The sequence below is a fragment of the Mustela putorius genome, unplaced genomic scaffold (assembly GCF_011764305.1).
Source record: "Mustela putorius furo isolate JIRA1106 unplaced genomic scaffold, ASM1176430v1.1 tig00003962_pilon_pilon_pilon, whole genome shotgun sequence".
Lineage (NCBI taxonomy): Eukaryota > Metazoa > Chordata > Mammalia > Carnivora > Mustelidae > Mustela > Mustela putorius.
The window spans coordinates 14,993,397-15,017,983 of record NW_025422106.1 but is presented as its reverse complement, the minus strand read 5'-3'; the positions used below and the strand labels follow the sequence as shown (position 1 = coordinate 15,017,983).

At 38.8% G+C, this 24,587-nt stretch overlaps 1 protein-coding gene across 2 annotated transcripts in view; it reads right to left on the bottom strand.

Annotated features, from left to right (window-relative positions):
* Window positions 1-24,587, bottom strand: part of AATF (apoptosis antagonizing transcription factor) — a 98,621-nt gene that overhangs the window by 60,179 nt on the left and 13,855 nt on the right. The window lies entirely within an intron of this gene.

The window sequence follows — 24,587 nt, the reverse complement described above, 5'->3', positions numbered from 1 at the left end:
ACATTCTCCTATGAAAAGTTGTTGTTCACGTATGAAAACCCCCAAGTTAATGACTTCCTATTTGTGGTACTGAATTGTGTATTAAAACTCTGCGCATTGAGAATATGTTCTTACCTGGTTCTCTAAAGAGCCAACAGCATGCATTTGTAATCAAGCGGGTCAGGATTAAGTATAGTCTACTATGGCTAAGAACTTTCAGGATAAAAACTGGCCCTCTGAGAACTGAACTCTTACCTTCTTTATCAGCCTAATCCTGCTAAAGGGGCTAACTAGACACCGATAATCACTATTTATGCGTTGGTAGCACTTAGACGCCTCTATTATCGAGCTTCCACATTTCCAGCAACTGCAAGAAAATCTTCACATGGATGCTCCATCACTCCTCCAAATACACCATGTCAGAAACAGAACTTTGTTATTCCTACCTAATATTTCTCCCTTGTCTGATTTTCTCCATTTAATGTGTTTTCATAGGCGATCACTGACATTTCGGTGCCCTTACTCTATATATTTAATCCATTGCTAAATCGGGTGATTTTCCATTCTTATTATCAGTAATGGCTGTCCATTCATCTCTGGCTATGCTTCTCTCACACCTTCCCCTTTTCCCTTAAATAACTGTAACCTTCTCACAAATGCCCCTACTTTCACTTAGCAAACCCTACATTCATTTTTACTTTATATTCCATAGGGACTTCAGCTCACACAAACTTCAGTCAGCGTTAACCATGGTTTTTAGTGCCTTTTCTAGAAAAGGTTGTATCTTAAGAAAGAGAGCCCATGTTTTCCAAAGTGAAACCACAAACCAATATTGCATTTGCAAAGTAGGTTTCAAAATTCCCAAGACCTAACCTTGAAAATCTTACGCTAAGTAAGCAAGTCACAAAAGCACAAGTACCATGTGATTCCACTTACATGAGGGACACAGAACAGGCACATTCACAGAAGCAGAAAGCCTAACAATGGCAGGGGGGGTGGATAGGAGAGGGGAATGGACACCTGTTCCTGTTTAATGGATACAGAGCTTCAGAATGAGATGATGAAAATGTTCTGGAGATGGACAGTGGGGATATTGGGACAGCCATGCAAATGTACTTAAAAATATTGAACTATATTTCTATAAGTGGCTAAGCTGGTCAACTTTATGTCATGCATATTTTAACACAATTGGGAAAAAAAAAAAACCCCACAAACTTTAAGTGTTCCCAAAGCAGGGCATAATGAATAATTCTACCATCCCAGTTCATCTCTGTGCAGAAAAAAATCATCTATAATGTTCAATCTTGAGCCTAGTCAAAAAGAACAGGAAAAAAAAAAAAAGGAATGTTATTCACCCTTTAAAAAGAAATTCTGACACAGGCTATAACACAGGGATGAACCTTGGAGACATTATGCTCAGTGCAATAAGCTAGTCATAAAAAGACAGGTACTTGACTACCTCGAGTAGTCAAATTCAGAGACAGAAAGTAGGATGGGGGTTACCAGGGCTTGGCAGAGAGGGTAATGGAGGCCTGTTTAACAGGTATAGAGTTCTACTCTTACAAGACAGAAAAGTTCTGGAGATTGGTAACACAACAGTGTGAATATACTTAACACTACTGAACTATACACTTAGAAATAGGGTAAATTTTTGAATCCCTATTATACACCTGAAACTAATGTAACACTGTATGTTAACTACATAGGATGAAAATTCAAAATAAATTTGAAAATGGAAAAAACGGTTAGGATAAATTTTATGTTAGGTCAATTTTAGGTTTCATGTTTCTTTTGCCGCAATAAAAAATTCAAAAGAAGAAAAGCAGATGCCCGTCCCTTACTTCTGGTAGATTCCATGTATCCTTGAGGTAAACCAGGAAATCAGGAACCATGTCCGCGGGGGCGGGGGGGGGGGTCGCCAGTCTGCAAAGCAGTCTATAATGTTCACAGCTGCTTATCCCCAGCAAACAAGTCATAATGTGACTCACATGTGGCAGAACCAAGAACTGTGAAAACATACAATGAAAAGACTACTACTTTTAAGGGCCACTTTCAAGTAGCTATACAAGCCTTTTTATTTTGTTCAAGTCAGTTTAAAAAAATCCATTGCAGATATATTAGACAGCATATCAATCCAACAAGAAAGCAGAGAGCCAATATCAGTAAATCAAAGTGTGCCTTTCTGTTAATACTCTCTCATATGTTTTCATTTTATACACCCCTTCACCCAGTCAGAAAGTAGCCCTGAAGTATTTAAGCTCCATTCAGGGATAGCACCACCATGCATCAAAGTGTCAAGAGACCTACCAGAGATGAAATCTGCAATTCTGTGCTTCTAACCACACACACACACTCACACACACAAAAAAAAAGGAAAGAAAAAGAAAAAGAAAAAAAAACGTTTATCAAAGTAAAGTCACCAATGACCAACACTCAGACAGCTTCCTATAAAGAGATATAGAAGAAAGAATGCAATTCTCATTTCTTTGAGAAAAGGGACACATTTCCTTCCACTGAGATGTTATGTAAAATCTGAAGAGACCAGACAATGCTTTCCTGGATACAGCAAGCTTCCTCAAAGCCACATCTGACAAGAGTGAGGAAAGACTCTTGGAGACTCAGCTCCAACAGCGGATTCTTCTCAGCCAAAATACAAAACCAAACCAAACCCAACTTCTATTTATCATTCATATAGGACTGAGTTCTATTTGTTTAACCCTATGAAAAATGAAGAGAATGGAACCAACAGTTTCTAATTCACCGTTCATTTTTCTCCTAATTACTGTCAGTTACAAGTTGAAAAAATAGCAGAGAAGCATACACTCTCTTCTCTCTCCCTCTTGGCACGTGGCCACAAAACAAATGGAGACTGTCAAGGATATATATGTTTATTTTGTCCTACATGGTCCATTTCCAGAGGCCTTTCCCTTAAGAGGAGATTAAGAAGGACATATGCCTCACCATATTATCAAGATACAACCTCAGCATCCGGGCACTGGCTTTAGGAATAATTTTCCAAGTAGAGAATCAATGGAAAGAGTGCTTTACTAGAGGTCAGGAGCCCTGTATTCTAACTGACACTATTACTAACTAGTCATTTTACTGAGCAGACCAATTTAATTTTTGAGTTGCAATATTCTCCTCTATAAAATGTAGATAATCCTGTGCTTATTTCACAGAATTTAGGTGAAAAATAATAAACATGTTTTTTATATATTAAGGAATTTCATTAATTTTTAAATGCTATGAGATATAGAAAGTACATCACAATCAAAAAAATCATCGTCTTTCACATGGTGAAAATCCCAGGCTCTGCTTGTACTGATCGACAGTGCTAGGACTGAACTAGTATTCATAGATTCCTGTATTAAGTATTCATTTACATGCTACCCATATGCAAGCATTCTATATATAAAATGTCACCAATCTAAAAACCATTTTCACCTAACAGCTTTATTTTTCTCCCTGATTCATCTTGGTTGTTCAACATAAACAAAATTGTAGGCAGAGAATAAGTTTGGACATAGGCACAGTTCATTAATTAGATTATAAACCAATAAGTATAACTTCTGGCAAGGGGATTGGAGGGGAACGCAGACAGTGAATTTATAACTAAAATAAAGCTTACCTTATCAGTTTTTAAATATCTATACAGTTTTTAAAAAATAAACATGAAAACATACAATAGTTTATGTACAAGCATACATAAATTTCCACATTCCTATCATGCCAGATAAATACAATGAAGTAGAATGTATAGATTACAAGAGCATTTTTTTCTCCTTCAAAAGTAACTCTAGAACCAGAGCTAAACTATAGGTCAAAATGACACACGATATATTGGCCTGAGAACAATACTTTTCATTCAAATCCACACAAGCCTGCCACTTGCACTAGTCATCCCCGGCAATTAATCCCCCAAGAAAGACGTTTGATTAAATCTTTTCAAGCAAATCCTTTGCTTTGCTTTTGTTAGTTCACTTCTTGTCAACATCTATTAAAATATGCCTTTAATTCTCCCACAATCTTAAAAAACACCGATTCCACTGTCTTCAACTTTAATCAACTGTATGGCCGGCATTTTTCATTTCATAATAATGTGCTGCTTGGAATTCAAGAGGCAGGCTCAGCATCAATCATCTGGTAAGAATTTTTCCACTGCAATAAATATGCAAATGAGGAGAGCCAGTCAGTCGTATTTCAGGCCCGACTTGCTAGTGTTTTAAAAAAGACACAAATTTATTAATTGCCGGTGGCCAGAGGAATCCTATTACTTTGGGCATTGATTACAAAGCTGTGTGAGTGATTATTGTGCAACTCGCGGGCTACCCAGGCATGAGGAAAAATTATTAAAGCAAGGCAGAGATTATCAACTCAGAATAACAATAAGCCTTAACATTTAGGCCCTAACTTCTTCAACAAAGAATTACGTGAAGGCTCCACTGTATCATAATTCCGAATTCTGTCAGTATTACTGTTTGGGCTTGTTCTATATTCCCCAAGCAGAATGGTGTTACCAGTAAGAAAGAGTACTGCAGGTTACAAATTCCCGAACACCAACCGTATGGATGAGTTGCTATCATCCCCAATGTGTGTCCAGCAAGCATCTGTATACATCTGTGTACGCATACACATATACGGGTGTGTGCTCCTGTGGACTCCCAGATTTGGATAAGTGAATGTGTTATTATGAGGACTGTGGTTTTACTGGAACAGGATAAAGAGTTCTGGCTCCGTGTGTTGGTTGGCTGGTTCCGCGGACTGAAAGCAGAATTTTTTTAATGGTACAATATAGCCACCAGGATAACTTTTCAAAGCAGAGCATGGGGACTGATATTCTAAAATCATGATGGCTAAGCCAAAAGCAGCCTTGGGTTTCCATACCTCAGGGGGCATCACAGTGAAAGGCATGCAGTCTACGGGGGAGTCTGTGGAGGAAACGGTTTGATAGGCTAATTCTGATTGCAAAGTGTTTTTGTGAGAAACATTCAACCCAAGACATATTAAATCAAGTAAGAAAGAGGACTCGGTGGACAAAACTTATTTTTTTCATTTAAGAGAATGATGTGGGGAATTGGGGGAGTAAGTGGAAGTTGAAATAAGGGAGAGATGAAGAAGCATATGATAAAATATGTTGGGTGAGCCCTCTCACAGAAAGAAGCAAAAAGAAAAAAAAATCCTTACCATTTTACATTACTGCCACACTAAGTAACATGATAGATAGCGTGCATTTGAGTTCTGTGGAGGGACATCCCACTCAAGCTGTAATTTCTGACCAGGCATGAATTTATAAGAAAGGGAAAAGAACTGCAGAACTTCTTAGGTTTCCCTGAATACTCCCTCAAATACCTTGATGAAGTATGTCAATAAATCCTTAAAAAGCCCTATAGGACACAGCAATCTAACTGATCAATGTACTTCCCGAAATCCACTACAGTTCCCTTCCACTTCACAGGCCCCAGACAACCTCCATTGCTCCGAGGTACTTCCCTAAAAAAGGAAATGTATTTTTCCTCTTTGAACAGACAGAATAAGTGCTCAGAATATGAGGTGCTTAAAACCCAAGGTTATTTACAAGTAATTGTTTAAACTAATGAGAATTACCCAGGGAAAGAAGAGATACTTTCATTTTTATTTGATGTACTTTTGGCCAGTTTGAATATTTTATAAGCATATTTTACTTTTATAATTTAAAATATTACTAAGGGGCACCCAGGTGGCTCAGTCGTTAGGTGTCTGCCTTCAGCTCGGGTCATGATCCTGCTCAGCGGGGAGCTTGCTTCTCCCTCTCCCACTCCCCCTGCTTGTGTTCCTGCTCTGTCTCTCTCTCTCTGCCAAACAAATAAATAAAATCTTTAAAAAACAAACAAAAAAAACCCAGCTTTAAAAAGTAATAATAAAATATTACTAAAATTTAAAGTAAACTTTGAAGAAAACCTACTCAAAATAAAATTAGAACCACAATCCAAGTAACCCTTTCTGTTTCATATAAAACAGCCTGATCCTTTCTTATTAAAAAGCCTTTAGACAAACAGCCTCTTAGGCAATGAAACTACTCCTAACCTAAATGTCCAAATTCTTTCTATAGAGTGGATCTGCAAAATGGGGATTCCCAGGCAGAATTGATCACTCCTTTTTCAGCATCATTCACATCACTGCTACAGCACTTGTCATACTGTACCACGTCTGATTTCGCTAGTTGTAAGCTACTTGAGAGCAGAGACCTCATCCTGTCACTCTGCCTTCCCATCACCTGTGCCCTAAAAGGTATTCTACAGATATATGTTTGTTCCAGAGAAATGATGCCTCTGCCACATGGCAAAACATCTAATTACACTATCATTTCCAAAGGTAAATGCTGACAACCAGACAAAATGTGAACTACATATTCACGAACTTCAACAAGTATGTATCCTCAACAGGCTAATTTTTGTTAACAAAAGCAAAGTAATCAAACTTAACTTTTTCCTGTAACTGTTAACATATATAGGCTACTCCTAAGAGTCTCAAAACCATGTTACCAGATTTAAGAACTTACAAACATTACAATGCACTCACATGAAGACACAATCATCATTACCTCTTAGATGGATAAACTGAAGCTCAGAAAATAAGATCGCTTTTGTGTTTCTTTTAGTATTAGTAAGACTAAGCATTATTGGAGTGCCTAAGTGGTTCAGTCGGTTGGGGGACTGCCTTCGGCTCGGGTCATCATCCCAGGGTCCTGGGATCAAGTCCCGCATAGGGTTCCCTGCTCCTCCCTCTGTCTTCTCCTCCCTCTGTCTGCCCCTCCCCCTGCTTGTGCTCCCTCTGTCTGCCCCTCCCCCTGCTTGTGCTCTCTCTCTCTCTGTCAAATAAATAAATAAAATAAAATAAAATAAATACAGCATTATGAAATGCTTACCCCAAATGAAAACACTTTGGGAGGTTGCTTTCATGTTAAAACACTTAAATATTTATGCCTTGGAAGTAGTTTACCTATCTCCACACCTTACTATGAGCTCCTTGAGATAACGGTTGTGAACAATTCACCTTGGTATGCCTGGTGTTGGCAAAAGGCAGGCTGCTGAATGAATAACTGAATAATTACGGCAACGTAATAATTTTCTTGGCATGCTCTTTTATGTGCATTTCAAATCTTTGAAGAAGTATAGTATTGGTAATCATTTACATAACCCTTTTATGAAGGAGAAACACACACAGTAGCCATAGAGCTACAGCCTAAGAGAAGACCATACTATCACTATTAACATCATGTCATCATGAAGAACCCATGAAGTGGCAGGCCCTAGCCTAGGCACTTTATCTGTATTACATAAGTCATTTAAATCCTCTCAATTCCTCAGAAGTGGGTACTATTATACTGTACTTATACTAAGAAAAAAAACTGAACACTACTACAAGCTTTAGAAAGAACTACATATTGTTCATTAATGTATTCTTAAACAGTCAGGTATCAAAACGATCTGGAAAGCAAAGTACAATGACATTTTCAATTATAAGAAATGACAAAACACAGGCGCCTGGGTGGCTCAGTCAGTTAAATGTCTGCCTTTGGCTCAGGTCACGATCCTAGGGTCCTAGGATCGAGTCCTACATCAGACTCCCAGCTCAACGGGGTGTCTGCTTCTCCCTTTCCCTCGGTTCCTCCCTCCTGCTCATGCTGGCTCACTCTCTCTCTCTCAAATGAATAAATAAAATCTTAAAAAAAAAAAAAAAAAAAGGCAAAACTGCCCTCCCCCTCTAACACCACTACATGGTAAAAACAAAAACTAAAACAAAATACAGTACTAGTCAGGCTCTGTTAGAGTGCTATGTGCAAATTTGGTTCCCACACCAGCAAAAACGAAGTGGGGAAAATAAAAGCCCAAATACATATGGACAGAAGGCAGTCCTGGTAAGGCAAAATGAAGGTATATTTACTTAATGTGAAAAAAAGAATGGTAAGAAATGGATCAGCAGTCTCCAAAATTCAAACAGCCAAATACATCAGAACAGACGTTTGGCCTCACTTAAGGAAAAAAAGAAAAAGAAAAAGAAGCCTAAAACAATGTGATATTTTTCTGATATTACTTGATGCTGGCAAGAATGTGAGGAAAGGGGCACTTTCCATATACACTGATAAGAGTTTAATTAGCACAACATATCCAGAAAGCAATCTGGAAAATGTATCAAAGGTTTGCACATGCATACCACCTGACCCTACTATTCCATTTCTAGAAATTAATCTTAACAAAATAATCAGATAAGAAAGCAAAGAGAAAGGTACAAAAAACATTACTTTTAGCATTGTTTATAACTGGTAAAAACTGCAAACGTCTTAAGTGCCCATTTACAGGGGACTGGTTAAATTAGTTTAGCCAGATAACTTTCTATGCAGCTATTGAAAAGGATTATTATAAATGGAACTTGTTCTGAATAAACTAAACTACAAAATAGTTTTGGGGACAACTGAAGTAATCAGAATATGGAGTAGATATATTATTAGGATCATTAGGAAGTATTAATTTGGCTAGGTGAGACAACAGTGTTATGTAAGAAATAATTCTCATTTTTTAAGAGCCACTTACATAAGTATTTAGAGGCAAACTGGCATGATGATTGTAATTTACTTTAAAATACTTTAAGAAAAAGAAAACAAAGTCAAGGGTTTTTTTGTTTGTTTGTTTGTTTTAAAGAAAAGGTAGGGATGCCTGGTTGGCTCATGTGTTAAGCCTCTGCCTTTGGCTCAGGTCATGATCTCAGGGTCCTGGGATCAAGCCGTACATCAGGCTCTCTGCTCAGTGGGGAGCCTGATTCCCCCTTTCTCTCTGCCTGCCTCTCTGCCTACTTATGATCTCTGTCTGTCAGATAAATAAATAAAATCTTAAAAAAAAAAAAAGAAATAAAAGGTAGATTTATATTCATTAACATGGGAAGAGATAAAGTGTGATATCATTTATGTTTTTTTTTTTTAAAGATTTTATTTATTTATCAGAGAGGGGGGCCGGAGAGAGAGCACAGGCAGACAGAATAGCAGGCAGAGGCAGAGGGAGAAGCAGGCTCCCTGCCAAGCAAGGAGCCCGACGCGGGACTCAATCCCAGGACGCTGGGATCATGACCTGAGCCGAAGGCAGCTGCTTAACCAACTGAGCCACCCAGGCGTCCCTATCATTTATGGTTTAAAAAAAGTTTAAACTGACAAAGTATCTGGACGGATACACACCAAATTGCTAAAAATGGTTACCTCTGAAGAATGCCATCTACAGTAGGGAAAAAGAAGACTCACAATCCATGTTACATTTCAGAACCACTGGGGAGGAGGGGGAACAATACTATTTGAAAAAATGTATTTTTACTATAAACTACATTTTCATGACTATTAACAAAAGTAATAATTAAAATTAAACATATACAATAACACAAAGAGGTCTTCTGAGGTAGAATTCTACCTGTCAACAGAAAATCAAACAAGGAGAAACAGATTAAAACAAAGGCAGGAGAAATTAGAGGTGGCCTTAAGTTTGATTGATAAGGAAATTGTCTATCCCCAGAACTAGTTTAAAATTTCCCCTGTGTGATTCACAAAAGAAATGCCAAGGACCAATAAATGTAAGGAAAAAAGTGTTTACCCCCATTAAACACTGGGAAGTATAAATATCCAAAAAATGTAAAATGCAAAATATAAAAAATGTAAACTAAAATAAACAAATAAAACTAAAATAAATTTTCCATTTATCAAAATGACAAAGATGAAACAAAATTACAAAATCCAGTGTTGACAAGGATAAAACAAACTGATATTCATATAAAACTGATATTCATATAAAGAAGGTCAGAATGTAAAGTGATATAACCTTTCTGGAGGGCAATCTGGCAATACAGATCAAAAGCCTTAAAATTTCACATGACCTTAGAACACATAATCATGGATGTAAGTAAAGACTTAGTAACAATGATGTTTATTACATTATTTATGAAAATGAAAACATGGAAACAATCCAAATCTTGAACAATAAAGAACTGGTTAAACTATCCCTATGATGTAAAGTCTACGCTGCCATTAAAAATAATCCTGTAGGGGCGCCTGGGTGGCTCAGTGGGTTAAAGCCTCTCTGCTTTTGGCTCGGGTCATGATCCCGGGGTCCTGGGATCGAGCCCTGCATCGGGCTCTCTGTTCCGCAGGGAGCCTGCTTCCCCCCTCTCCTTTCTCTGCCTACCTCTCAGCCTCCTTGTGATCTCTGTCTGTCAAGTAAATAAATACATCAATCTTTAAATAATAATAATAATAATAATCCTGTAGAGTGGAGCCTGGGTGGCTCAGTTAAGCGTCTGCCTTCAGCTCAGGTCATGATCCTGGGGTCCTGGGATTAAGCCCCACATTGGGCTCCCTGCTTGGCAGAAGGCCTGCTTCTCCCTCTCCCACTACCCCACACTTGTGTTTCCTCTCTCCCCGTGTCTCTATCAAGTGAATAAATGAAATGTTAAAAAAAAAAAAAAGAATTCTGTAGAATATTTAATGACATGGAAAAATATCCATAATCTTTGTTAAGTAGGAAAAAATACAGACTGTAAAACAGAATATAGAATACGGTTCCATTTTAGTTCTAACTACAAGCTCATAGTGGGGAAAAAATCGGAAAAGATATATGCCATACAACAAAGTATTGAAAGTACTTAATTCGAGCTGCTGGGATTAGGGAAGATTACTTCTTTACATTTGTTTTGGCCATTTACCAGATTTTATTTAAGGAATATTATCATCATTATAATAAGAAAAAAAGCCTATTGACAGGTTTCTCTATCATCTAAGAAAAAGCTGGGGCACCTGGGTGGCTCAGTCGTTAAACATCTGCCTTCGGCTCAGGTCCTGATCCCAGGGTACTGGGATCAAGTCCCACATCGGATTCCCTGCTCGGCGGGGAGCCTGCTTCTCTCTCCCACTCCCCTGCTTGTGTTCCTTCTCTTGTTGTGTCTCCCTCTGTCAAATAATTAAAATCTTTAAAAAAAAAAAAAGGCTTATCTGCCTACAGGAGAAGGGAGTAGATCAGCTGAGCTCCAGGGCCCTTCTAGCTCTCCTATTGAAAGGCAATATGGGGGAAAGATCTTAGAAAAACTGAAGGATACAATTACTACTCACTCTAAACCTGTTTTACATGAACTTCATCTCCATATTGCTCCTGCCTTCACTTCTTCAAGCTCTGGCAATTATTCCAACACCGTCATACATTCTTTAAAAAGAAAAAAAGCAGGACACTTGGGTGACTCAGTAGAGTGCCTGACTCTTGATTTCAGCTCAGGTCATGATCTCAGAGTCCAAGATCTCAGAGATTGAGCCTGGGGTCGGTGGGCTCTGCACTAATGCGAGAGTCTGCTTGGGATCTTTTCTTGCCCTCTGCCCCTCCTCCCAGCTCAAAGGAGCACTCTCTCAAATAAATAAATAAATAAATAAATGTTAAAAAAAAACAAAAACCCAACAGACAAAAGAGTTAAAGTACATGCACAGTGGTTTCGTGGTATGGCCAAAAGCAGAGGTTATGTAGTGGGGCAGACCCCAGTAGCGACATTGACTTTGCCTCTAATGAACATGTGACCAACATGTGACCGTATGCAAGTTCCTTAAGCCTCTCCAAGGCTTCACGTCTCCATATGTACTGTGCCAGTATTAGCACCTATTTCACAGGCTGCTGTGGGGACTAAAAGAGACATTTGTGAACAACTTAACAGACAGTGCCTGGACAGAAGTGCATGAGGACCAAACAAGAGCTATTTTTATTAGTTCTAAGAATAAGGGCATCTGACATTGTACGTACACAATGAAAATACTGAGATGGAAGTAAATTGATCATCCTGATTCTCAAATTATCACATTTGATTTCTTTTCAGTCATATTCTTTTACCATGTAAGTCTTACTGAGGACACCAGAAATGCTTTCTAATTAGAACTTAAGTTAGAACGTCTGTCTCTGCCCTTCCCCCTAACCCTCACTACATAACATTCATGTACCATCTTGAGAATGTAAGAATCTTTAAGACCGTCTACACAGCTTGTCTATACATAAAAATTTTCCTTTTATTTTGTGGGGCGGAACCTGGCTGGCTCAGTCAGTTGAGTGTGCAACTCTTGATTTTGGTCGTAAATTTAAACCCCACACCAGGCATAGAGATTCTTTACAAAATAATAATAAAAATTTTCCTTGTATGAATAGCTAGTTAGAAACTCTTCTCAAAATAGTAGCATTTTAGGTATTATCCAAAGGCTAATTTATCCAAATGCCTCAAGAAAAACAGCATGTGACAGATCTGAAACTAAACAAGCAAAACAAACAATATCATATGAAAGTTAATTAAAAATTACCAAAGAATTCAAACTAAAATCAAGTGCAATCCAAGTACAATAAACTTTCAAAGCAAATCATATGGAGAAACTTATTTGGGGTAAGACTATAAATACAACAATTATAATAATCAACAGAGAATTATGTCTTAAAGGTATCACGACATTCAGATTCTTTCTAAGATAATTCTTAAGCAAATGTATAGCTTTTTTTTTTCTCAGACTGGTCTTCCCATCCTCTCCCCTCATCAAACTTCCACCAAAACTTAGTGGAAAAAATATATTTAGTGGAAGAAAATATATACATATTAAAGTGTCTGGGAGAATACACCTCACATTGTTTTCTCTGAGAAGAAAGTACAGGGATTTGGGAAAGTGGGAAAACGTTTACTTCTTCCTTTACATACGTCAATACTGTATTTATTATTTTTACAGTGAATATTATATATACACATACTTATATGAAGATATATATGGATTTTATATACTTATATCTATCGTGGCAGAAGAACATAAGGGCAAATTAAGTCCCACAAAATCCCTAGGAAGTTTCGTAAATATCAGAGAAAAAAGTCTCCACTCTTGAAAATCCTTTGCAGCTTCTCATAGTATTTTTAAAGACAGACTAGCTACTATTAGGAAAAATGCATCAGGAATAGACAAGCATTAGCTATGGCTGAGACCAGAAAGGAGGAACCTGCTGAACCAGTGATCTGATTTCAGGTTTCCAAACATTTTACACCCTCTTACACACCTTGGCCTTAGACTCGGCTTCCAAAAGAAAAAATGGTAACAGAACCCAAACACTCCGGGAAGGGATTCCATGAAAAAGCAACTAAAAATAGGAATATTGTGAAACAGCTTACTTGACATAAGCATAGGGGTATGTCTGTCTAAACCTCTGGGGTCATTTGGGTTCTGAAAGGCAATTTCATTTATCAGTACAACTATTATTACAGAGAGGAAACAAATCTGCAAAATCAGAGTAAACAGAATTACAACTCAATGCCATTATGCCTCTCATATGCAGCCAAGTGCAATAACCCACAAAAACCAAACACATAAATTCACTGTGTCTTCCAGGGGGATTTTCCCCTTTTAAACAAAGGATTTACTTTCTACTCTTCCACTGTGGCCCCCTCATTTGGATCACTTGTTCCTATTTTGGTCCAATGTATCCCTTAGGAGTTTCAATGAGTTGTGAATTAATTGTTATTCACGAGCAAAAAAGAAAAAAAGAAGAAAGAAAGAGAAAAAGCAGGATTAACTGCAATTGCCACTACAACTGCGAAGCGTGCATCTTGCACTTTCACCGTGTAAATAATGCACAGATCCTGCGGGAACATGCCAAACACCAGGATCCTTAATTAATGGAGCTCTTTAATGTGCAAATCAGGAACAAATTGCAAGTTCTGACTTGCATTGATTATGAAAACATTAATTGAATGAGCAAGACCCTATAAAAAAAAAGACAGAATCCTAAGTCTTCGAAGAGACCAAAAGAATACAAAGCTCTGGAAACCAGACGAGTCTGACCGATGTCTAAAATGCAAACTTACAACTGAGTACCGCTCACTAGCACAAAATGAATTTAAAAACAAGAAACAGAAAACCAACAGTTTGATCAGAAAGCAATCACTATAAAAGCATCTAGTCCACCAATGTCTTGCACTAAGCAGAAAAATGAAGGCTTACTCAGGAAGCACAGATGCTGCTTTAAGAGAAAAAAATCACTTTATATATATACACACTTATATGTATATAGGTATAACAAAACAATGCTGTCTCTTTAAAAAGAAATTCATCCTATATAAATTATAGCCATAAACTTTTCCTGCAGTGCAGCCTAATTAATTCTTGTTCTATACACAAAGGGAAATGCTGGGTGACAAATGGGTGTGAAGCCAGAAAGCTGCCAGGTCTGCAAAACATTTTCTACTTCAATTTATAAGCAATTTTGCAGTAAATCATCAACCAGAACCTGGAATCTCAGGAATCTCTGAGTGTCCAAACCACATTATATCACTTATCAAAGAGAGAAGGAAAAAGAGTTTAAAGACATCTCATTTTTCAGTTCTAACCCACATCAAAATCTAGAAGCTCTGTGCAATCTATTATTCTCTTCTGGGTAAGGTTTTAGTACCAAAGATATATTTTTCAAGCAAAAAATGACACTATAGGTTGATGTAGCCCATTCCTCCATCCCTAGAATATCATGTATCCATTACCATAAGAAATATTCCTAGACTTATCTGGGAATAAGCACACAACTATCCCCCCGTCACCCCCTCAATCCAAGCAAAATGTCCACAATCAAGCCAAGCTGTAGAGTTCAGTGGAACTATGGAAAAACAGGTGGGAAACACTCGAAGGAAAACAGAAACTTCCAGAACAAAGAGAACAGGGCTGCTGCCCCTCTGCAGTCAAACCTCTCACCCACCTCGAACCTCTGCCAGCCCCCCCGATGTGTTCTCTATCCCTGTTGTATCTTTTCCAAAATGGCAACATAAACTGCAAAGTACATAATCTTTTGAAACTGGCATCTTTCACTTAGCATAAGACCACTGAAATTCATCCACGTTTTTGCATTTATCAAGTCTGCTCCTTTTTATTGCTGAATAAGGTACCACAATTTATTTATGTGCCTACTGGAGGGCATTTGGGCTGTTTCTATTTTTTGATGATGGTAAATAAAGCTGCTATAAACATGCATATACATCGCTTCTCGGCCTTTTGGCTAAGATCAAGTGAAACATGCATATACAAGTCTCTGTGTGCAGATATGCTTTCTTTTCTCTATGGTAAACATCTAAGTTGTTCTGCTGGAAATTGGCAAATGTATGTTCAACTTCATAAAAAACTACTCAATTCTCATTCGAAGTGGCAGTACTCCTTTGCATTCCCACCAGTACTGTCTGCAAGTCTGATTGGCCTGCATCCTAGGTGTCACCTGGTGTTGTTAGGTGTTTGTTTTTAGTCATTCTAATAGGTATACAGTGGAATTTCATTGTGGTTTTAATCTTCATTTCCCTCAACACTAATGATTACGTTAAATACCTTCTCATGTGCTTCTTTGCCAGTATTTACTTTTCTTGTGGAAGTTCCTGTTCAAATCTTTTGTCCCCCTTTTATTTTCAGTTTTGAGAGGTCTTCACATATTCTAGACATAAGTCCTTTGTTAGATGTGTCCGATTTCCAAATATTTTCTCTAGGTCTGTAACCTGTCTTTTCATTCCGTGAACACATCTTTCACAGAGCAAAAGATTTGAATTCTGAGTTAGCCCAACCCTCAATTTGTTCTTTTATGGATCACACTTTTGATGTCATATCTAAAAACTCTTTGGCTAACCCAAGGTCATGAAGATTTTTCTCCCACGTTTTATTCGAAACACCTTATAGTTCTGCTTCACTTTTAAGTCACTGATCTATTTTGTGTTAATTTTTGTACAGAGTATAAGCTACAGGTTGTAGTTCATTCTTTAACAAATAAATATGCTATTGTTGTAGCACCATTAGTTCAAACATCTAAGTTGTTCTGCTGGACATCAGCAAATATATGTTCCTTCCTTCCTTCCTTCACTGAACTGACTTTGTACCTTTATAAAAAGTCAGTTGTCTAGATTTGTGTCAGTCTATTTCTGATTCTATTCTATTTCACTGATTTAAGTAACTTTTAAAGGAATAAACCCACAAAGATGACAAAGTATAAGACAGATGACAGCAACTCAGTTTCTTAAGCTAAAAAGTCAATGATCTAGTTATTAGCATGCCTAGGGGCGTCTGGGTGGCTTAGGTGGATGAGTGTCTTGACTCTTGGTTTTGTCTCAGGTCATTGGTCTTGGGGTCATGGGATGGAGGTCTGAGTCTAGCTCCATGCTCAGCACGGAGTCTGCTTGAGATTCTCTCTCTTCTTCTCCCTCCTCATCTGTCCCTCCTCTGGCTTGTATTCTCTCACACATGCTCACTCTCTCTCTCTCAGATAAACCTAAAAAAAAAAAAAAAAAAAAAAAAATCCCTAAAATTAAAAAAAATGACCACACCAGTGGTGCCTGAGTGGCTCAGTTGGTTAAATGCCTGACTTCGGCTCAGATCCAGACCCCAGGGTCCTGGGATTGAGCCCCACTTCGGGCTCTCTGCTCAGTGGGAAGCCTGCTTCCCCCCCTCTCTCTGCCTGCCTCTCTGCCTACTTGTGATCTCTCTCTCTCTGTCAAATATATACATAAAATCTGGGGGAAAAAAAAGAAAGAAAGAAAGAAAGAAAGAATGACCACACCAAATATTCATGTGGAGCAACTGGAACTCTTACACAACCCTGCTGGTAGGATTATAAAATGGTATAAACACTCTGGAAAACAGCTGAGCAGTTTCTTTAAAAGTTAAACATATACTGGGGTGTCTGGTTGGCTCAGTCAATATAGCATGCAATTCCTGATCTCAAGGTTGTGAGTTTGAGCCCCATACTGAGTGTAGAGATTGCTTAAAAAACAGAAATAATTAAAAAAAAAAAAAGTTAAACATACACTAACCATGTGACTCAGCCATTCCATTCTTAGGAGAAATGAAAGTATATGCATATAAAAACATGCAGGCAAATGTTCGCAACAACTTTGTGATAGCTGATGACTGGAACCAAAACAAACTCTGTATATCCATCTAATGAAACAGCACTCAGCAGTAACAGGCAATGAACTTCTGACATATGCAAAAACATGGATGAATCTCAAAATAATTATACTGAGTGAAAGACAGATTTTTAAAAAGTACAAACTGTAGGATTCCATTTATATAAAATTCTAGAAAACACAAACTAATCTAAAGTGACAAAAAACAGATTAATGGTTGCTTAGGGACAGGGAGGGATGGGAAGGAAAGATTATAAAGAAGCTGAAGAAACTTCTGGGGATGAGGAATATGTTCATTGTCTTCATTGTGATAACGGTTTCAAGGGTGTATACATGTCATATTGTACAAATGCTGACAGATTAAGCAAGCTGAGGATTAAGAACTGAACATTTCATTTAGCAAGGAGCCATGGGGGGGTACATCTGTGACCTTAGTAAGCAGTTTGAGTTGAATGGTAGATACGGGCTTGACTGGAATGGATTCATGAGAAACCAGGAAAAAGGGATCTGAGATAATGAATACAGACAACTCTTTCTAGGGATGTGGCTTTAATGGGAAGCATGAGATGGTCCATATACAGTTTCCTGTATGTCAATTATACCTCAATAAACCAGGTTTTAAAAAGCAGACAAATTAATAACTGACATAACAAACCTGAGCAGGTTGACTCTGGTGTTAGCAGTGAAGAAGAATGAGAAGCAGTCCCCCTATGGTCCATGAACAAAACCCCAGGAGATTCAGGAACTGGCAGTGCTGGGCACCTCTAGAAGAGGAGAGCAAGACAGGGCTAAAGCAGTCAATATATCAGATCCTTTCCCACAGGCAGAAGCTGAGAGCTTTATTCGCTGAAGAGAGTTACATAGAGCGTCTCTAGATAAGGGGACACCAGAGAGTGGAGGGCAAAGGCCATAATATTAAAAACAGAGGAAATAAATTGAAGTCCAGAGATTGAATGCTCAGACCCCCAGCCTGCCCGCCTACTAGAATGCTGGCATTCCTCTAGCTACTATGATCCCATAAAGAGCAAAGAGCCAAACATATTGACACTGGGGTTTCCCAAATATGGCCCACACAGATCACTTCACAATGGGAAACACAGAAAAGAGCCCTATCTCAACATATAAAACTTCTAATCGACTTTTTGGTACCCTATTTTTTTTTTAAGTTTTATTTATTTAAGTAATCTCTACACCCAACGTGGGACTCAAACTTTTGACCCTGAGATTAAGAGTTGCAGGCTCTTCCAACAAGCAGCCAGGCACCCTAGTACCCTACTCTTAAAAGTCAAAAGAGATGGAAATGATTACCAAACATCTAAGAAAAACATCTTTCATGTTATACAGGGGTTAAAACAAGAGAAAAGAAAACAAAGAGGGAACGCGGTGCCTGGATGGCTCAGTTGGAAAGCGTCTGCCTTCTGCGTAGGTCATGATCCCAGGGTCCTGTGATCCAGCCCCACAGCTGGCTTCCTGCTCAGCGGGGAGTCTGCTTCTCCCCCTGCCTCTCCCACTGCTAATGTTCTCTCTCTCTCTCAAATAAATATAATCTTGGAAAAAAAATAAACTTAAAAAAAAAAAAAAAAGCATGGGGGTCCCTTGGTGGCTCAGTGGGTTAAGCCTCTGCCTTCCACCCAGGTCTTGATCTCAGGGTCCTGGGATCGAGCCCTGCATCAGGTTCTCTGCTCAGTAGGGAGCCTGCTTCCTCCTGTCTCTCTGCTTGCTTCTCTGCTCACTTGTGATCTCTCTCTCTGTCAAATAAATAAATAAAATCTTAAAAAAAAAAAAAAAGCATGGAGGGAACAAACTATGTAAGAAGAACACTTAAGAAAATATGTATAATGTATATCCTCAGAGAAATAATATTGAAATGATAGAAGAAATAAAAATGCCCGATGGAAGGATTGAAAATAAAGCTGAGGAAGTGTCTTAGAAAGTAGAACCAGGGCAGCTGTCTGGCTCAGTCAATGGAATGTGTGACTTGAGCCCCAAGTTGAGTATAGAAATTACTTAAAAATAAAATCTAAAAAAAAAAAAAGGTAGACTCATAAAAGAAAAGAAAGAGAGAATGGAAAATTGAAGAGGAAGAAAGAAGGGAATCAGAGGGACAGATTAAGATCAAATGACATGTCTTCCAAAAAGAGAAAGAAAAAACAGAGAGGAAATCATGAACAATTTCAAGGAAATTTCCAGGACTAAAAGATGGGTGCCCAGGTAAAAAAGGTCTTGCGAGTATGCCACGCAGTGGCTAAAACAGATCTACACCAAGGTGCAGCATCATGAAATTTCAGAATTCCGCAAAGAGAAGTCCCTAGCTTCCAAAAGGGGAGGAAAAAACAGTAAGATCAGGAATCAGAATGGCTTCTGACTTATCAAGAGCAATTCTGGGAGCGCCTGGATGGTTCAGTTGGTTGGGTATCTGCCTTTGGCTACAGTCATGATCCCGGGGTTCTGGGATGGAACCCTGTGTCGGGTTCCCTGCTCAGAGGGGAGTCTGCTTCTCCCTTCCCCCCCTGCTTGTTCTCTGTCAATTGAATAAATAAAAACTTAAAAAAAAAAAAAAAGAGTAACTTCAGAGAGTGGAAGGCAAAGGAATATTTTATAGAATTCTATACACAATTCTACATTATATAGAATTCTGTACAATCAATCATGATGACAGAATAAAGACATTTTCAGCAACCAAGGTCAAAACAGTTTACATCTCCTGCACCATTTCTCAGCAAACTACTAACGGATATACTGCTCCAAAATAAGGGAGTTAAGTCAAGAAAGATCCTGGAATAGGAGATGCACAGAAGTGAGAAGCTAAGGTAATCCCCAGGATGATGGAGGGAGATGCCAGCATCATAGCTGGGCACCAGAAAAGGTGAAGAGTCCAGATTAGAGCAGGTCAAAAGGCTCTGAAACAGACTTATTCAGGAAAATAAACGGGCAGAATATCTGACGCAACTGAAAATCTTGCAGGGAAATGTAGACAACTAGAGAAAAGTTTGGGCTTAAATAACTGCACAGAAAACAATACAAACAGAAATGTAACAATGATTAACTCTAGAAAACAAAATGATGTGTGGGAAAGGACAAATAATCATAGTATATATAGTACACGGTTCAGCTGGGAATGGTGTTTACATAGACATAATAATGTAAATACGGACTATTGATCTAACCAAATTATAATATACAACCACGAAGGGACAGAAACTGTGTATGAGTGTAGGAGGAACAAGAGCTAAATCCTCCTTTTCATAATGAAGCACCAATAGATAATGCCCAAAACTGAAAAATGAAGTAGAAATAAAACTTGTTCATTAGAGATATGGAGAGAAATCCGTGGATTCCAAAAAAAACAACAAAACAATTAAAAATATAATTACTGCTTTAAGACACCTAGGTGGCACAGTCAGTTGAATGTCTGACTCCTGGATTCGGCTCAGATCATGGTCTCAAGGTCCTGAGATCGAGCCCCAGGTTAGGCTCCACACTCAGTGCAGAGTCTGCTCAAGAGTCCCTCTCCCTTTCCCTCTGCCCCCCTCCCCTCTGCACACTCATGCTCTCCCTCTCTCCAACAAATCAATAAATCTTAAAGATATATATAAAATTGGGGTGCCTGGATGGCTCAGTGGGTTAAAGCCTCTGCCTTTGGCTCAGGTCATGATCCCAGGGTCCTGGGATCGAGCCACGAATCAGGCTCTCTGCTCAGCAGGGAGCCTGCTTCCTCCTCTCTCTGCCTGCCTCTCTGCCTACTTGTGATCTCTGTCTGTCAAATAAATAAATAAAATCTTAAAAAAAAAAGATATATATAAAATTGTTGCTTTGGGACAGTAGGTTCTGGCAAGGGAGTAGTGGTACATAGGCAGTAGATATTGGTTTTCCTATAATGCTTTATAAAATGACTCTTTACATACATATAAAACTTGGGTAAAAATTTAAAAGAGGAAGGGGGTAGAGTTGGTTGACTCTTGATCTTGGGGTCATGAGTTTGAGTCCCATGCTGGGTGCAGAGATTACTTAAAAAATAAGAATAAAAAAATACATAAAGTATTAAAAAAAAAAAGTAAAAATTCCAAGGTAAACAGAAAAGCTAGTGGAGATAGAACAATTTTAGGAACTAGAATAAATATGAAACAAAACCAAAAATTTGTAAGTATATGTAATATACTTAAATACATTAATTATACAGAAAAGGAATATTCAGAAAACAAAGGGCCTCTCACAGATAAAATGATAACCCCCCTCAAAAAAGAAAAACTGGAAATCAGAAAGACACAGAAAATCACAGAGAGATGGAAAATGCTAGACAAGAAACACCTAAGAGACACAACTTAATCCTAACCTAGGTTTAGTATCTAAAATAGAGCAGAGTAAACAGAGGGAAGGAAATTAATCAAAGAAATATTAGAAGAGATCTCCCCAAACTGAAGGAACCCAGTCTTAAGGCAAACAGGGCAGGTCCAGGAAGCACTCAGCACAATGAAGAAGGACCCATATCTAGACATCTTTTCAGGCAATTTGAGAAAACCAAAAGTAAAATTCCTAAACATTTCCAGAGAGCAACACAAGCCATCCACGAAGGAATGTAACTTAGAGGAGCAACTGCCTCCTCACTAAAAACACTGAGATAAAGAAAATAGAGCACGTGGTAGGTTGAATGGCCCTCCGAAGAAGTTCACGTCCTAACCCCCAGAACCTGTGCATATGCTACCTGACATGGTGAAAGGGCTTTGTAGACGTGTGTTAAGGGTCTAGGTAAGATGAGTATCCTCAATTAGCCAGGTGGGCCCAATGTAGCCACGAGGTCCTTGTAATGGGAAGGTAGTAGGGTCAGGGTCAGAAAGAGAGAGGGTGGAGGGATGACACTGATTTTGAAGATGGAGCAGAGCCATGAGCCAGGGAATGTGGGCAGTTCGTAGAAGTTGGGAATACCAAGAAAACATTCTCTCCTAGAGCCTCCAAAAGGAGCACAGCCCTGCTGATGCCCTGGTTTTAGGACTTACCAACTCCAGAACTGTAAAATAACAAATAAATAAATAATCGTGTGCTGTCAGAAGCCATCAAGCTTATAGCAATTTGTTGCAACAGAAACAGCAAACTAGAATAGAGCAGTACGTTCAAATTCTGAGGGAAAGTCACCAGAAATCTAGAAATTTATACCCAATCAATTAAGAATATATCAACGAAAAATGAAGGCACAGTATTTTCAAATCTACAAGAACTCAAACAAGGGTGCCTGGGTGGCTCAGTCAATTAAGCATCTGCCTTCAGCTCAGGTCATGATCCCAGCAACCTGGGATCGAGCACGCATCCAGCTCCTTGCTCAGCTGGGAGTCTGCTTCTCCCTCTGCTTGTGCTCGCAAACTCTGAAACCCTAAAACTGCCTAAAACTCTCTCTGACAAACAAATAAAATATTTAAAGAAAAAAAAAGAACTCAAATAATTTACTCCCTACACATTTTTGGGCAACAAACTGACAAAGTAAACTGAGATTAAGGAAGACAAAAGAGCCCAAAAATAGCTCCAAGAAGAGCAATGGAAAAAAAGAAAAGAAATTTCCAGGGGTACAACTGTGCACTAGTCCCAGGAAACAATCAATTCAAACTAGGAAAACACACTAGAAAAGATGGCATGATTTAAAGTTTGGGGGGAAAAAGATTGAGCTAAAACTGAGCTATGGAGTGGGGGTGGTAGGGGTAGGGATTAGAGACCTAAGGGGAAAATGACAGAATAGATTAGTAGTCTGAATGTGAAGCAAACAAAAATACAGCATGGTTTTAAGCAGCTGATGCAGGGGTCTTTTTTTTTTTTTATGATTTATTTATTTAGTTGAGAAAGACAGAGAGAGAGTGCATGCAAACATAAGCAGGGGGAGGGCGAGAGGGAAAAGCAGAGAATCTCAAGCAGACTCCCCGCTGAGCCCAGAGCCCAAGGTAGGGCTCATCCCAAGACCCTGAGATCTTCACCCAAGGCAAAACCAAGAGTCGGATGCTCAAGTGACTGCACCAACCAGTCGCCCCCGATGCAGGGTTATTAATAAAAGATCTACTGGAACCAGGAACTAGGAACTTGAACTACAGTAAGAACATTCTCCAGTGAGTGGCCCAGGAACCATGACTCTGAACACACAGGAAAGAAGTGTAACTCTCCAGTTCTTCCCTGCCTGGCTATTACACCTTATTTACATGGTAATAACACTATGCATGCAATTTATAGGTTTTCAACTCCAGGGGTCAAGGCAGGGGTAAAGCACTGGGCTCCTGGTCGGTAGTGGCAGGGCAGACTAAAACTGCAGCAGAAAGAAATGGGATGATTACCGTGTATGTTTTCCTCCAAATATCTGCTATCTCATCCCCTATTCCTCATTCATAATTTATGACCTTGGTTTCTATTTAGAAGAAAATAGAACTATCAAAAGAGTATTTTCAGGGGCACCTGGGTGGCTCAGTTGTTAAGTGTCTGCCTTCAACTCAGGTCATGATCCCAGGGTCCTGGGACTGAGCCCCACATCAGGCTCCCTGCTCAGAGAGCCTGCTTTTCTTTTTCCCTCTGTGTGCTGCTCCCCCTGCTGTTCTCTCTCTCTCTCTGTCAAATAAATAAATATAATCTTTTAAAAAAAAAAAAAGTGTTTTCACAGACTCCTACCTATTGGTGTCTATTTGTAGACAACCTTCCCAACTGTCAATAACAGTTAAATTGTGCACACTGCTATCAAAGGCCACCCTTCTCGTGCACTGGTCCCATGTCCATTTACCTACCCAAGGACATTGCTCCAGCAAATAAACCTTTCTTATCAACATATACAAAGCTTACTTCTCATGTCTCAAAATAATCAAAATGACCAAAACAATTCTGTCTCCACATCCCTCTCCATCTAATGCCACATCCCTCTGCTCCCCTTCAAAGCCACATCCCTACGAAGAACCGTCTACACTCACTCTCTCAAATCCCTTTTTCCCATCCTCATGCAAACCCACTCCTGTCAGGCCTGTATCCCACTCCACAAAATTGCTCACCAAGGTCACAGCTGACCACCATGAAGCTAATAAATTCAATGGTCAATTCTCAGCTTACTTAGCCTGTCAGTAGCACTCTCATCTTTCAGACCAGAGACTAAATGAATCAAGAAACAGATATAAATAAACTACCTACAACTATAGAAATAAAACAGAAATAGAATGAGATTAACTGTAAGGCAAAGGGTTACTGCTGTCTTCTGGAATGCCTTGGTACTCTTACTATACTCCTGTACGATATTAATAAAGTGATTTACGCACAGGTTTTAAAGACATGAATAACAGTAATAAAGGAGAGTAGTATCTTATGCAGTGGTTAGGTTCTCAAGCTTGAGCATAAAGCAAAAATCAAGTTCTGACAAAACTTGAAAATCCCTAAAACTGCCTATCATCAGTTCAGTACTGTACTGTCTCTCCCCGAGTTGGACCCAGCAAGTTCCTCCCCTCAAACTCCAGAGCACACAGCTAGTTTCACCATTAAACACTGCTGCAAATGACTACAGGTAGGGACCATGCTGTAAGTTTAAACACCAGATCCACTCTGTCTATAGTTAAAAGTGGGTTAATTAAACGTCCACATAAAGAAGGAAGAACTGGAGAGTTAGATTTGTTTCCTCTGTGTTCAGAGTCATGGTTCCTGGGCCACTCAATGAAGAAGAATGT